At 31.4% G+C, this 13,955-nt stretch overlaps 1 protein-coding gene across 2 annotated transcripts in view; it reads left to right on the top strand.

Annotated features, from left to right (window-relative positions):
* Window positions 1-13,955, top strand: part of FSTL5 (follistatin like 5) — an 838,269-nt gene that overhangs the window by 340,641 nt on the left and 483,673 nt on the right. The window lies entirely within an intron of this gene.

Raw genomic sequence — 13,955 nt, 5'->3', positions numbered from 1 at the left:
ATAATAGTCTATAAATGCCAATTATATCAAGTTAGGTGATCGTACTATTCATATCTTTTAAATCCTTACTCTATTTTTGGCTAGTTGTGCCATCAGTTTTGGAAAGAAGAGTGTTGACATGTCCAAATAGGATTGCTATTGTTGGCTATTTCTCTCTTTAGTTCTGTTAGCTTTTAGTTTTTGCTTTAGTGTTTGAAACGTTTGATATGAACTAGTGTTATGCCTTTTCCTATTAGTTTCATAATACTCCTTATCCTAAAATATACTTGCTTAATATATATATAAGCGCATATATATATATATATATATATATATATATATATATATATATATATATATATATAATTTCACCAGTTCTCTTATGCTTACTGCATATATGTTATACCATTTTCCATTGTTTTCTTTTCAATCTAAATTTTTCTTTGTATTTAACATTTGCCTCTTACCGGTAGCAGTAATTGGATCATTCTTAATCAATTTAACAACCTCCCTCTTTTTTTTTTTCTTTTTGGACTGGTTAGTTCATTTACATTTAATATAATTATTGACATGTTTGAGTTTAAGGCACCATCTTGCTATTTGTTTTCTAGTTTTCCTATCATTTTTGTTGCTGTTTATTTCTTCTGCCATCTTTTTCTGTCTTTGTTTTAGCATTTCATTTATTTTATTTCTTCTATTTGCTATTTTGCTAAACCTCCATTTTCTTTTATGATTGTGCTGTGGATTTCAATGTGCATTTTTAAGTTATGACAGTATACTTAGACATAAGGCACTACTTGAATAAAATATAACAATTGTAAAACAATAATATTTTGCTCCCAACCTTTGTTTTATTATTGTAATTAGTGAGGCCACTAGAATTAGAATGTAAAAATGAGCACACAGACTTCATAGGGCATATTTCCAGTGCAAAATCATGTATTGGTTGTCTGAAATTCAAAAATAATGAGCTACCTTATTTCTTTAATCTGGCCACTCTGTATATTTCATATTTACTTTGTAATATACCCCACAATACTTTATTTTAAACTATCAACTGCATTTCAATACTATTAAGAGAAAATATAAATGTTAGGCAAGAATTTTAAAGCAGCTATCATAAAATGTTTCAATAATCAATTACAAACCTTCTTGAAAAAAAGAAACAACATAAAATCTAAGGAAATAAATAAATGTTATAAAAAGGACTCAAAAAAAGGGTATTATAAAATTGAAAAATACAATAATGGAACTAAAATATTCTGTCTCGATGAGTTCTATAGAAGAATCATGATGACAGAGGAAAGATTCACTGAACTTGAGGACAGAACAATGGCATTCATTCAATGGAAAGAGAAAAAAACAGAGAAGGAATAAATTGAAAAATAAAAATGGACAGAAACTCAGGGCCTATGTGATAGTAAGAAAAGATGAAACATTCTTATCACCTCAGTCCCAGAAGGAGACGAGAAAGAAAACATGGCTGCAAGAATAGTTTTGATGAAATAATTGCCACGAACTTCTCAAATTTGATGAAAGACACAAATATACAGATTCAAGAAGCTGGGTGAACTCGAAAGAGGATAAACCCAAAGAATTCCATTACACTTTGTAATTAATCTTTTGAAAACTAATATACCCCTCCCCCCAAAAAAAAGGCAAAACAAAAAACAACAACAACAAAAACTTGAAAGCAGCCAGAAAGTAATGATACCTCAGCCAAAGAGAGGGAAAAAAACAAACAGATTTATTACCTGGAAGCATCAAAGTCAGAAGGAAGCGGCACAATATTTTTCAAGTCCTGAAAGAAAATAATTCAACTATGAATTCTATATCATTTAAACTCTCCTTTAGAATTGAAGGAGAAATGAAAACATTTCCAAAGGAAAGTCAGACTGTCCCTAGTAGACACACTCTTTAAGGTTGGCTAAAGAATGTTCTTCAAAGAAAGGAAATGATAAAAGAAGGAATCTTGGAGCATCAGGAAGAATGAACAATGGATAGAGAATAAATATAAGTATATATAGTAGACTATCTTTTTCCAATGAAATTTATAAATCATATTTGATATGGAAACAAAAATTATGACACCATCTGATACTAAATAAAATAATACTTAAAAGTTGGGAAGATAAAGGAAATTAAATGGAGATGAGATTTCCATACTTCACTTGAAGTAGTAACATGTTGATGCAAGAAGACTCTTATAAGATATACACTTTAATATATTTATTTATTTATGAACTTTTATTTATATATATGAACCTAAATATACCACCTAGAGGAACAACTATGAAAATTATAAAAAGAGATAAACTCAAAAACACTATGAACAAATCAAGATTCAAGTCCAAAAAATGTTCAAGTAACCTGGAGGAAGGAAAAAAAAGAGAAATAAACAACAGTGAGAACCAGAGGACACAAATAGAAATTAAGTAATAAAATGGCAGATTTAAGCATCAACATATTAATAATTACCTTACATGTAATTGATCTAAATATTCCAATCATAACATAGAGATTGGCAGGATAGGTTAAAAAAAAAAAAACAACCAGAAAACACTACCCAAGAGTTTACAAGAAACTCACTTCAAATTCAAGGCTATGCATGAGTTGAAATTAGAAAGGTGGAAAAAAATGTACCATGAAAATAATAATTCAAAAAAGCAGGTGTGACTATATAAATATCTGAAAAAAATAGATTTTAGAGACAAAAAAGGATAAAATGATAATGATCAATTCACCAGGAATATATAATGTTTCAAGTCAACAGTAATAAGCACTTGCAACGATGTTCAATATCTCTATCCATCAGGGAAATGTTAATTAAAACCACAATAAGATGTTACTGCATTTATATCAGAATGATTAAAATGAAAAATATTGACAACCACAAAATCTGGTGAGGATTTAAGAGAAGCCAGATCAGTCATACATTGTTTGTGGGAATGTAAAATATTACAGCCATTAAGTGAAATAGTCTTGTAGTTTCTTTTAAAGCTAGACATATAATTCCTATTTGACTGAACTATTCAACTCTTGGACATTTAACCCATAGAAATGAAAAATTATGTTTACACAGAAACCCACATACAAATAAATTTTCACTGCAGCTTTATCTGTAATAGTGAACAATTGTATACACTTAGATGCCTTTCAACACGTAAATGACAGGAGAAATTGTGGTCCAGGCATACCATGGGTTACTACTATGCGATAAATATGAAGGAGCTACTCATACATGGAACAACCTGGGAAAATCTCTGATAAAAAAAAAAATCCAATTCCTAAAGGCTACATACTGTATGATTCAATTTATTTAACTCTGTGAAATGATGAAATTTTAGAAATGAAGGGCAGTAGTGCATGCCAAAACTTAGGTTTGGAAAGCAGTTGAGAGGAAGGATGTGGGTGTGATAAAAAAGGGCAACCCCAGGGATAGCTGTTTGTTGGAATTGAATGTGGTGGTAGATAAATGAACCCATAAAGGTAGTAAAATTGTATAGAATTTACACACACACAGGAGTCCAAATAAAACTGGGGAAATCTGAATGAAATAAGTAGATTTTATCCGGGTCAAGGTACTGGTTATGACATATGATAATTTTGCAAAATGTTTCCATTGGTGGAAACGGACACAGTGCAAGGAATCTCCATATAATTTTTTATAACTTCATGTGGATCTACAATTATTTCAAAAACAATTTAAATTGAAAAGAAAAATAAAAACATGTGGCTCCATGGTCACTAATTGTCACACTACAGTTGTCCTCAGTTGACAATTAGTAAATGTAGAAAGGTGGTTTCATAATCATCATCAGTACAAGGGTGGTGGAGGTGGAGGGTGTTGGACATGGAAACATTTTCAAAGTTGACAAGCGGAGAAGAGAATTGTGAGAAATTTAATTGCAGAATGAATTAGACTAGGGGATTGTTCTTTCCTTATCTGTTAGTTAAGGAAAATTTCATGTCGACATGTTTAAATAAAGAAAATGTTGGCCCAATCTTGGAATAAAGTTTGGAAGGAGATTAAAATCTCAGAGTGATAAGGACTAGTAAAGTGCAAGCAACACTTTGTTGGTTGTCAGAATGGGGTAGGGAGAAGTCCTGCTTTTTAGCTTTTGTCGCATTCATTGGTGGAAATACTCATCATGACCAATTTTATGCTACAAATGAACCCAGAATTGGGAAGAGATGTACACAATAGACTATCTTGATCTGGTATGAGCTGGCTCCAGCAAGAAATGATAATAGAAGGAACACAGAAAATGAGGTACTTTCAGCAGTAGTGAGGAGGTTGTCCAAACTTCAGGATATAGTTTAATGATGTCCTCATGCATTTCCAAAGCTAAAGATGACTACATGTAAAGAAGAATTCGGTTACAATTTCTTTATTGAACTGAGGTTGAGTCTAAAGGAAGATAAAACTCTCTCTTAGGACCCCTTCCAATAATAGTAGATATTTTCATGTGGGTGCAGGAAGAAACCTGAATTTTGTACTGGAGACCTGCTAAAAATCACTATGATAAAAATGTATTATCCACATTTAGAAGCAGTGAAAAATGACTAGTTTCTCCCCATCTCTATTTTTCATATATATCTGCAGTTTAAAACAACAACAAACATGATATGGATTAACTTTAAGTTTTTTGTTCAGCAGGAGCTAAAGAGTAAAGCAACTTCCTCCTTTTGAAATGTGACAATAGTTTTACTCCAGTGGAAGGTAGTGTTGAATATAGATTTATGTATATGTGTGTATGTGTGTGTATGAAACAAAACCTTCCATCTTTTTGTATCAGGAGGCTTTTAAATTTCTGTTATTTTTTTTTTTTCATTCTTCTCTGACCTATTTTAATTTCTGAAAATATTGAAGAGCCATAAATTATTCTTATTCTCTATTCCTCTTTTTTCTTGGATTAACTTTCTCTCCCTCCCATTCTGTGGTTTTGTTTTTTCTTGTTTTTACTTATTTGCTCTATTTCTCTCTATATATGTTTTCATTCTCCTTTAACCTCTTCTAGCTCTCCATTTTATTTTCTTTCTTTCTCTTCCTTCACTGCTGGTGACAAATGTTTGATGCCAAAGTACAACAAACCAGAAGTCTGAATAAAAAATCAGAGAAATGGATTTTCCTTCTACATAAGGCCTTCTGTTTTTTGAGACAAATGATAAACCTGTTATTATTCTAACCATTTTTTCTATTTCCTCAACTAAATCCTGTTAGATATATGGTGGAAAGTAAAATTATTCATACAAAATGTAGAATTTTCCTCCTCTTAAAGGAGAAGAGAATTGTCAAAACACAGTATGAGATTTGTTTTTATTATCAGCTGTACAGAACGTTGTTCAATATGAATTTTAAGAATTACAAAACCATCTTCTCTTCTCCAAATGCTATTTCTATAATGAATTTCCCATTTATTTATGCTAAAAGAAGAATTAAGATGATCATTTATTAATTTGTTTTGTGTATTTTTGGCTTTTGTATCTTTTCATAGCACAAAAATGCAAAAGAACTGTATTGTGAGAAAATAAATTATTTTAAAATAAAATAGTTATTTCTCTAAAAATGTAAAGTAATCCACAATTGAAGCTTCAAGGTAATAAAGTACATTTTATACAAATAGCCAGTAGTAACATGATGTCTGTGCTGTTAAAACATGTCCTAACATGAATGTAGACCTGGCATCATGGGACGGAGAACATCTTCTTGACCAAAAGGGGGAAGTGAAAGGAAATGAAATAAGCTTCAGTGGCAGAGAGATTCCAAAAGGAGCCGAGAGGTCACTCTGGTGGGCACTCTTACGCACACTTGAGACAACCCTTTTTAGGTTCTAAAGAATTGGGGTAGCTGGTGGTGGATACCTGAAACTATCAAACTACAACCCAGAACCCATGAATCTTGAAGACAATTGTATAAAAATGTAGCTTATGAGGGGTGACAATGGGATTGGGAAAGCCATAAGGACCACACTCCACTTTGCCTAGTTTATGGATGGATGAGTAGAAAAATAGGGGAAGGAAACAAACAGACAAGTTACCCAGTGTTCTTTTTTACTTCAATTGCTCTTTTTCACTTTAATTATTATTCTTGTTATTTTTGTGTGTGTGCTAATGAAGGTGTCAGGGATTGATTTAGGTGATAAATGTACAACTATGTAATGGTACTGTGAACAATCGAATGTATGATTTGTTTTGTATGACTGTGTGGTATGTGAATATATCTCAATAAAATGAAGATTTAAAAAAAACAACAACAACAACAACAAAAAAACATGTCCTAACATGAGATTTTGCTCCATTTCATTCCTTTAATTTTTCCCTTGGAGTTTCAAAATTTGCACACTGAAATAAAAATGAACAAATAAAAGCAATTGAATTAAAAATTGTTAGTCTGTGACATGAAGTGCTTGGAGAAAGAGAGTGAGGTTAAGAACCGAAGGCATTCTTCCATTTCCTTCAAAAGTGTCAAGACTGGGCCTCTTCTGTATTTTGGTTTTTCACTCTGGATGAGTGACCATACAGGGTAGTCATCATGAAGAGTGTATGTACTACAATGACATGTTAGCACTGAAAGAGCATCCAGTAGCACCCCTTGTACATGTGGCTAATAATCATCACTGAATTCTGAAACAGTGCTTCCTTTATTATATCATTAACATCCATTCCCTTTTTGGTGCAATAATCATTACCCTATTAAGTTCATAATACCTTATGATTCTTACAGTAGCATTTCCTCAACATCTCTGTATCACCCCAAATCTATTCTATTTTTCTGACTTTTTATATTTATCTATCTCAAACTAAATTTTCATATACAGATATTTAGTTATTCTAACTAGAGTTTATTTTAGAGGAAATAATGTTTTGTAATTCACATTCTTTTCTACATATTCAGTGACTGTGTTTGAATATAGGTAACAACCATCACAAAGGAAGCTCATGTTCATCAATGCCATCTGTTGATATCGCCATCTGTTGATATTCTTATGTATAGATGAAATTTAGGAATAAGGAAAAAATCCAATATAAAGTCAAGGCTTTATTTTTGCATACTTAAGAGTTACAGAGTGACAGACACACATGACATCCATCTTTATTATTATTTAGTAATAATTACTAAATAATTAGTTAGTAATTATTATTTGGTAATACAAGGTAGTATTATTTTGGTGGGTTTGTTTGTTTTCTTGCTTACTTGCATGTTGTTTTTGCTTTAGTTTTAGTTTGACTTTTTCTCTTGCATAATTAGCTACCATTACTCTCTATTTATATAAATCCTGGATATAGTATGCTGACTATGCCCATATGTAACAAAGGAAAAATAACATACATCATGTAATGAAGACAAGCCTTTTAAGAATATAAAACGATCAACTTCAGTGGTTAATAGTCTATAACTTTCATAATAATATATTATAATTATAATATTGCCCCTGAAAGTAAAAAATATAGGTGTTTTATAAATTAAGCTATAACCATAATTTCAAGTGAGTCAACATTGCTTCTGCGAGCAGAGAAGAGGCTATGATATATATCATGAAGAGTATGCATTCACTTAATGCTCCGTAGAATGTATTTTTAGACTTATTCAAAGCCACAGTGAAAATTAACATTTATAGAGGCTTTTTGTTTTCTTTTGTTTTATGGTATTTCTAGGATTTGGGTTTGTTTAATTAGATTCCTCTTTTCACAAACTATTGATATACAGAGAATAGAAAAGACCTTACAGATTAGTTAGTGATATCCTAAGGATATTTAAGTGCTTTATCTAGTTTACATGCCTTGTCTAATTTCATTATTTCAAATTCCTTGCTGTCTCTTCACCTCAAACTAACGCAGAGCCATCTGCTCCCCCAAACCCACTGACACTCCTTCCCTTAATTTCAGTGGCTTCCTATTATTTATCATACATAATAGGCATTTTCCAGACATATTTAACTTATTTCTTATGGTATTTGATATTTTTGAGCATCTCATGTATGTCGAAATTCTTAACAGTAGTACTTTCTAAATTTCCCACATTACTTCTTTGACCAATGTCTTGTAAGTCTTTTTTATAGGCTCCCATTTCTCGTCCCTTGGCCTTAAGGCCACATAATACACTCTCTGGATACCTAAAGATCATCTCTGGTGATGTTCCTAGGTATTTTCTATCCATTTTACACACTCTTTTCAATAAATTATGCTTATCCCTATGGTTACCTTGAAAATTTGTCCTGAGTTTCCAGATTCATAGACCGAAATATATATTTACTATCTCCAACTGGATGTCTCAAACTCAATAGATCCAAACTGACTCATTATATTTTTGCAAAAACTGCACCTCCTCCTTTATTTCCCGTATGAAAGAGTGGAATAAAAATCCACTGAATTGTTCAGATCAGTAGTAAAGGAAATTATCTGAGAGTGTTAAAAATTCTGTCTTCTTAAATATCACTTTATTATATCTCCTCCTTTAAATCTTTACTCTCTTTAATTTAGGATCTGAAAAAATTTAAATCCAGAATTTTGTAATATCTTAACTATTTCTCCTCAACAGCCTTCTCGACACCACTGCCAGAATGTTTTTTATTAATATGCAAATTTGATTATGCAATAGCCTTACTCAAAATAGCCTCCTTGATACTTGGAGATATCAAGGAGAGCATGTAAGGCCTCTTTGTCTAGATCACCTCCCACTGGACCCCCTCAGCAGCCTCTCCTTGAAGAATGATGAACTATATGCAGCTCCAGCAACCTCTCTTAATAGCATTCAACTCCATGCTTTTCACTTGTAATTTTTTTCTGTCTGGTATGATCCTTTCTCCTCACAAAGCATACCGCCACACTACTCTATTTTTCATATCATTTTTTTTTCAGTTTAGTTTTCATGTCATCTATGAATTCTGCCCCTGCCCAGAGAGCGTGGTTAGCCATCTCTTATCTGAAGGACACTCAAGCTTTGCAAACACACACCATGCATAAAACTGTCATCATATTTATCACATTTTATTACAGTGGTTTATTTATATGTAGGAATTTTCTGATATTCTTTCTATCAGGTATGTTTCCTGGGACATAGTAAGCAGGAGGCACTAGTAACCATTTGGACAATGTCCCTTGCTACAATCCAAACTATTTATTAAGGTTATTAAATTCACAAGTCACTAACTTTTACCAGTTTCTCGCCCACCCCTCCACTGCCTCTATATAGGTGAAGTGATTCTAAACTTAAAAATCTTTTTTCTTTCTCATAGTGCCATATTGTATATAGGCACATATATATGTATATATGTCATTTTTATGATTATGCTACTCATAAGTATATTACATATAAATAGAAGTTACTGAATGAAATACATTATTTTAGGAGATAGCCCTAAACATCTTTTACATTTCAAAACTAAATTATTGTAGAAATGCACATTAGAATTAAAACCTCTGTAGAATTCAAACACATGAGAAAGAAATTGAACTTTTATTTGATTAGGTTTTAATTCAAACTTATTATAAAGTAACTTTGTAAATTGGGAATTAAAACAAAGATAAAATTTATATATTTACATTTTTAAATTAAACATTTGCACTTCCTAACAAGAGAGAGAGAAACCTTGGAAATTTAAGCCTCTTAAATTCACATCCAAATGGAGTATTAACTCCTCCTCAATGCCAAAAAAATGATTCAGGTGATGAAAATGTCAATATAAAAACCAGGCAGGTTTTACTATTTTGTGTACCAGAGACCTAATGTGAGCTATGTTTCAAAGGAGAAAAAAATTTTATTTAAATATTCAACCAAATGCCATTACTTACATTTCTGAAAATGACTAAAAATAGCAAAAACTGTTTCTCAATGCTCAGACATGAAAGTCTCAGTTTGACTCCTGCAAGAACATATAAGAACTATGATTTTCAAATATACTGTGTCCTAGCAATTTTGAGCTTAAAGGAACTCATGTATCATTTAACACCACATCTCCACTTAAGAAGCAATGCGGAGAGATGATAATACATGATCTACCCTGTTGGTGATTGAAACATGTCCCATGCAAGACATGTTCAAGCCCTAAACCACCCTCTCACACCCCATCCTGTGGGTATGAATTCATTTGTAAACAGGATTTTCACAGATCCTATTAATATGGAGCAAAATTGAATCAGAGATGGCCTTAATCAAATATGACTGAAGTCCTTATATCCAAAGAAGCTTGAACACAGTAGGAGACAGAAGAAACAAATGGCCATGTGATTGCTAGCAAGCTACCACCAGAATGCTACAAATTGAGAGAAAGCATGGCCTGCTAGTGCCTTGTCTTTGGACTCTTGCTTCCCAAATGGTGAGATAATAAATTCCTGTTCTTTAAGCCAACTAGTCTACAGTATTTAGTATGGGAGCCCTGGCAAATTAAGAATTACCCCTAACCCCCAAATTTTGGAAGTATCCTGGTCAAACAATTTGAGGAAATGCTGATTTAATCTTTAATTTGGGGGAGGGGGTAGAGGGCTTCTGCAAGATTTCTTGAAGTCTGAGGTCTGTGGTGCCTCTTCTGTGAGAGGCTCTAGAATGATTATTTTCCAAACATTTCATCAATAGATATTTTTCAATTTATTTTGCATTTTGAGAAAAAGGTGGGAGCATCTTGAGTTTGCAAAGTTCCTGATCAAATCTGATTCTTTCATTTTGTAGATGGGGAATATCAGGTTCAAATGCTTTAAGTACCTTCCACAGGTCATAAAACAAGTTAACAGAAAAGCAAGAAAAGGGAACTATTTTTCTTCACTCGTAACTGAATAGTCTGCCCAATAAAATATGCTTGTAAACACAATTTCATTTTTAATTAAAATATTTAATTTAAAAAAGTAAGTTTGGTCAAATTAAATGTTAAAAAATAAACATTCAACTAATTTTTCCCCAAATTTTTCCAGATATCTTTACTGTTAATTCTTATTATCCACTCTAGTACTTGAAAAATGCATCATAACAGAAAACAAATCTCTGAAATTAGTTGGCAGCATGTTTATTTTCACAATGTGTCCTCTTTGAAACATTCTTATATTTTATTTTACATTTATAGGATGTAATTTGTGAAAACCTTCAAAACAATAAAATGTTGCTGGAATTCTATGAGATCTTTTCATTCTATTCTTGACATCTCAAAAAAAAAAAAAAAAAAGTCTTCTGATCCTAGCCTTTCATTGTAATAATCTTAAGTATTATTTTTTTCCTTGTGAACAAAATTTCAAAATGTACTTGCTCCTTGCCATAGATGCAATCATTTAAGGGAAATTGGCAGGGTGTATCTGAGATTTTGGCTCTGTGGATTGAAGATACTCTGTACACTATTGTGTAAAGGCAGGTGGCAAAATGTGAATCCAAAACTATATCCATTATGTTCATTTACTTAACCATTTAGAAAGCACAGATGTTAACTATATAACAACAAGGTGTTTTTTATCGTAATCACCTGCTGTTAGGGACCCTCCTGGCACAGTAGCCAAATGGATTCTTGTTTCCTTCTCATTTACAGGGTGTTTGCTTTTTTGATGGATCAAAACAAAATTGGAAATTATTTTTGATTCATAAGAAATGCTTAAAACAAGATAATTTTGAAGAAAAATCTGTATAAATTTAAATTGTATACTATCATAGCTAATTATATGCATACATCAAAGTGTGATTCATGTTGATTTTCAATTTAAATATCCACTTTTCCTTTGGTTTTCTATTGTTTAGGCAGAATTCCTTCTCTTCACTAACAATCCTAGAAAAAAGTTACTTGATTCTTTTTACTTTTAACTCTCACCCACAAAATGAAAAAAATTAATATTTTCCTAATTTTGTTGTCTAATTAAATTTAACATTTTTAAAGGGTTTGTGATCTTAAATACTAGAAGATATATATATATATATATGAACATATAAAAATAGTTTGTAGGCATACATATACATATATATGATGTATACCTATATTTCAAGGAAATTTGCATTAATGTATATGTATATACATACACACATTTTCGCTAAAGATTTTATTATTACAGGTATAATAAAATTCACAGGAACATAATCCTGGAGGTAGATACCACTTACTTCTACTCTTTCATACTGTTTAGTGTGACTGCAGCTGTTTTAACTCTTACTCCAATTTTATCTTTGGAGAAATTATTATTACTCTATTATTCTAAATTCAGCACCCTTGAGGTCTACAAAGCACCTTATCCTAAAAGTTTATTCCTCTCTACCTTGGCTCTTAACCTGACAACTGATCAAGGACTGGGCTTCAAGGTTTGCTTCTACTACCAGAGCTTTTGGCATATACCTGAGTTTACTGGAATTGGCCTCTGTTCCTAGATAGGCCAAATGTCTGTTGGTTCCCCTTTTTCTTTCTATGCATATAATATTTATATACTACTCTAAAAGCTAATAAACATAGCAACGAGTGTCATAACATTTAAAATTCAATTAGATAAAAGAAATATATTTATTCAATCACGCAACAGAAAATGTATTGAGTATTAGTTTACTAGATATACCTAAACCCTGTACTAGAGATTTAATAGAATGTTACAGTGAGAATTCAGTCTAGTAGAAGAAACAACAGAATCTAAAAAATTGAAACAACTTTCTAGTTAGTATTTTTGTAATTAAAATTACTCTCCTCTCAAATAAAACAAATTTATATAACACAATTTATTTTAATAGGGTCCAAAAGACCCATTGAAATCTTCTTCATCCATCTCTTCATATCCCTTTAACCAAACCTGTTTTCCACAAAAAGTATTATCCAAAAAAATTTACAAATATATCCATTTCCTATTTTAAAGGCTTAGAGTATTTTGTAAATTGCTCTTTGAATTCCAATAGTTAAAAATCTTTGGAATATTATTGTATTAAATAAATAATGCTTGGTGAAATAATAAAAAATAATGGTGTCTCAGATATGATAGAAGTTTATTTCTTGCTCACTAAGACATAAAAGGATGATAGTTCTCCTAGTGGTGATGCAGGGAGTCAGATTCTTTCCATCTTCTGACTCCGAAATCTTCAGCACATGAAGGAAATGAACATGAAGATCCGCTATGGGAGGAGCTCATGGTCGAGGCTGGCAAGCATCATACATCACTTCTGTTCTTTCTCCATGGGCTAAATCTCTGTCATTCATCCACGTGTCACTACAAGAAACACTGAGAACACTTATTGTGAACTCAGGAAGAGGAGAAAACACTTTTGATGAAAAGGGATTAATTCTATGCCTCAATGACCATTTTAAAATTGAATTTAGTGTTTTCATAGGTGTGCATGTATACTTAGTTTCAGAATATCTATATGTTGTAATTTATTCTTAAAATGTTCATTTTTAAATCTGGAGATTCACCAGAGATTCTTAATGGTGATTTTGAATTCTTAGTTTTTCCAAACCTCATTATTTTCATTTGTTTCCTACATTGAAATTAAAGGAAAACAAATAATAAAGCACTTCCTGTATTATCTCCTAATAATTTTTAAAATTTTATTTATAGATTATAAAATGTTGTCAGTTGATACTACTTAAAACAGAATAATACAAGAGGAAAATTCAAGTGAACGTTTGTAAATAGCTTGCTCCTCTAAGTTATTGAGAACAAGTTATGGAAATCATCACTAGGCAAATATGTTCCACTTTAAAAGCATTCCATAAAATAGAAGATAAAAAATTTCAGTACTTAAATGAAACTATATAATGTGTTCAATGTTCTTTAGAGACATTGCTTTAAAAATGCTTAAATGCTTTTATTTTTATTATATTATGGAATAAAAACAAAATACTATCAGTTTTAGATATAATAATTTGAAAAAATGCTGACTCAAGATTTGAACCAAATTTTCCACTGTATTTGTTTTATTGAAGAATACTAATTCATCCTCCATTTCTCTACCAATTTTGTTAAAATATTCTTTTTAATCTTAAATTTCAAAGGAGAATGACATAGTTGAATTCTATTTTTAAATGATC

Source organism: Choloepus didactylus, chromosome 3 (genome assembly GCF_015220235.1).
Source record: "Choloepus didactylus isolate mChoDid1 chromosome 3, mChoDid1.pri, whole genome shotgun sequence".
NCBI classification, from domain to species: Eukaryota; Metazoa; Chordata; class Mammalia; order Pilosa; family Megalonychidae; genus Choloepus; species Choloepus didactylus.
Note: the sequence above shows the minus strand (reverse complement) of the source record. Positions and strands in the feature narration are given on the sequence as shown.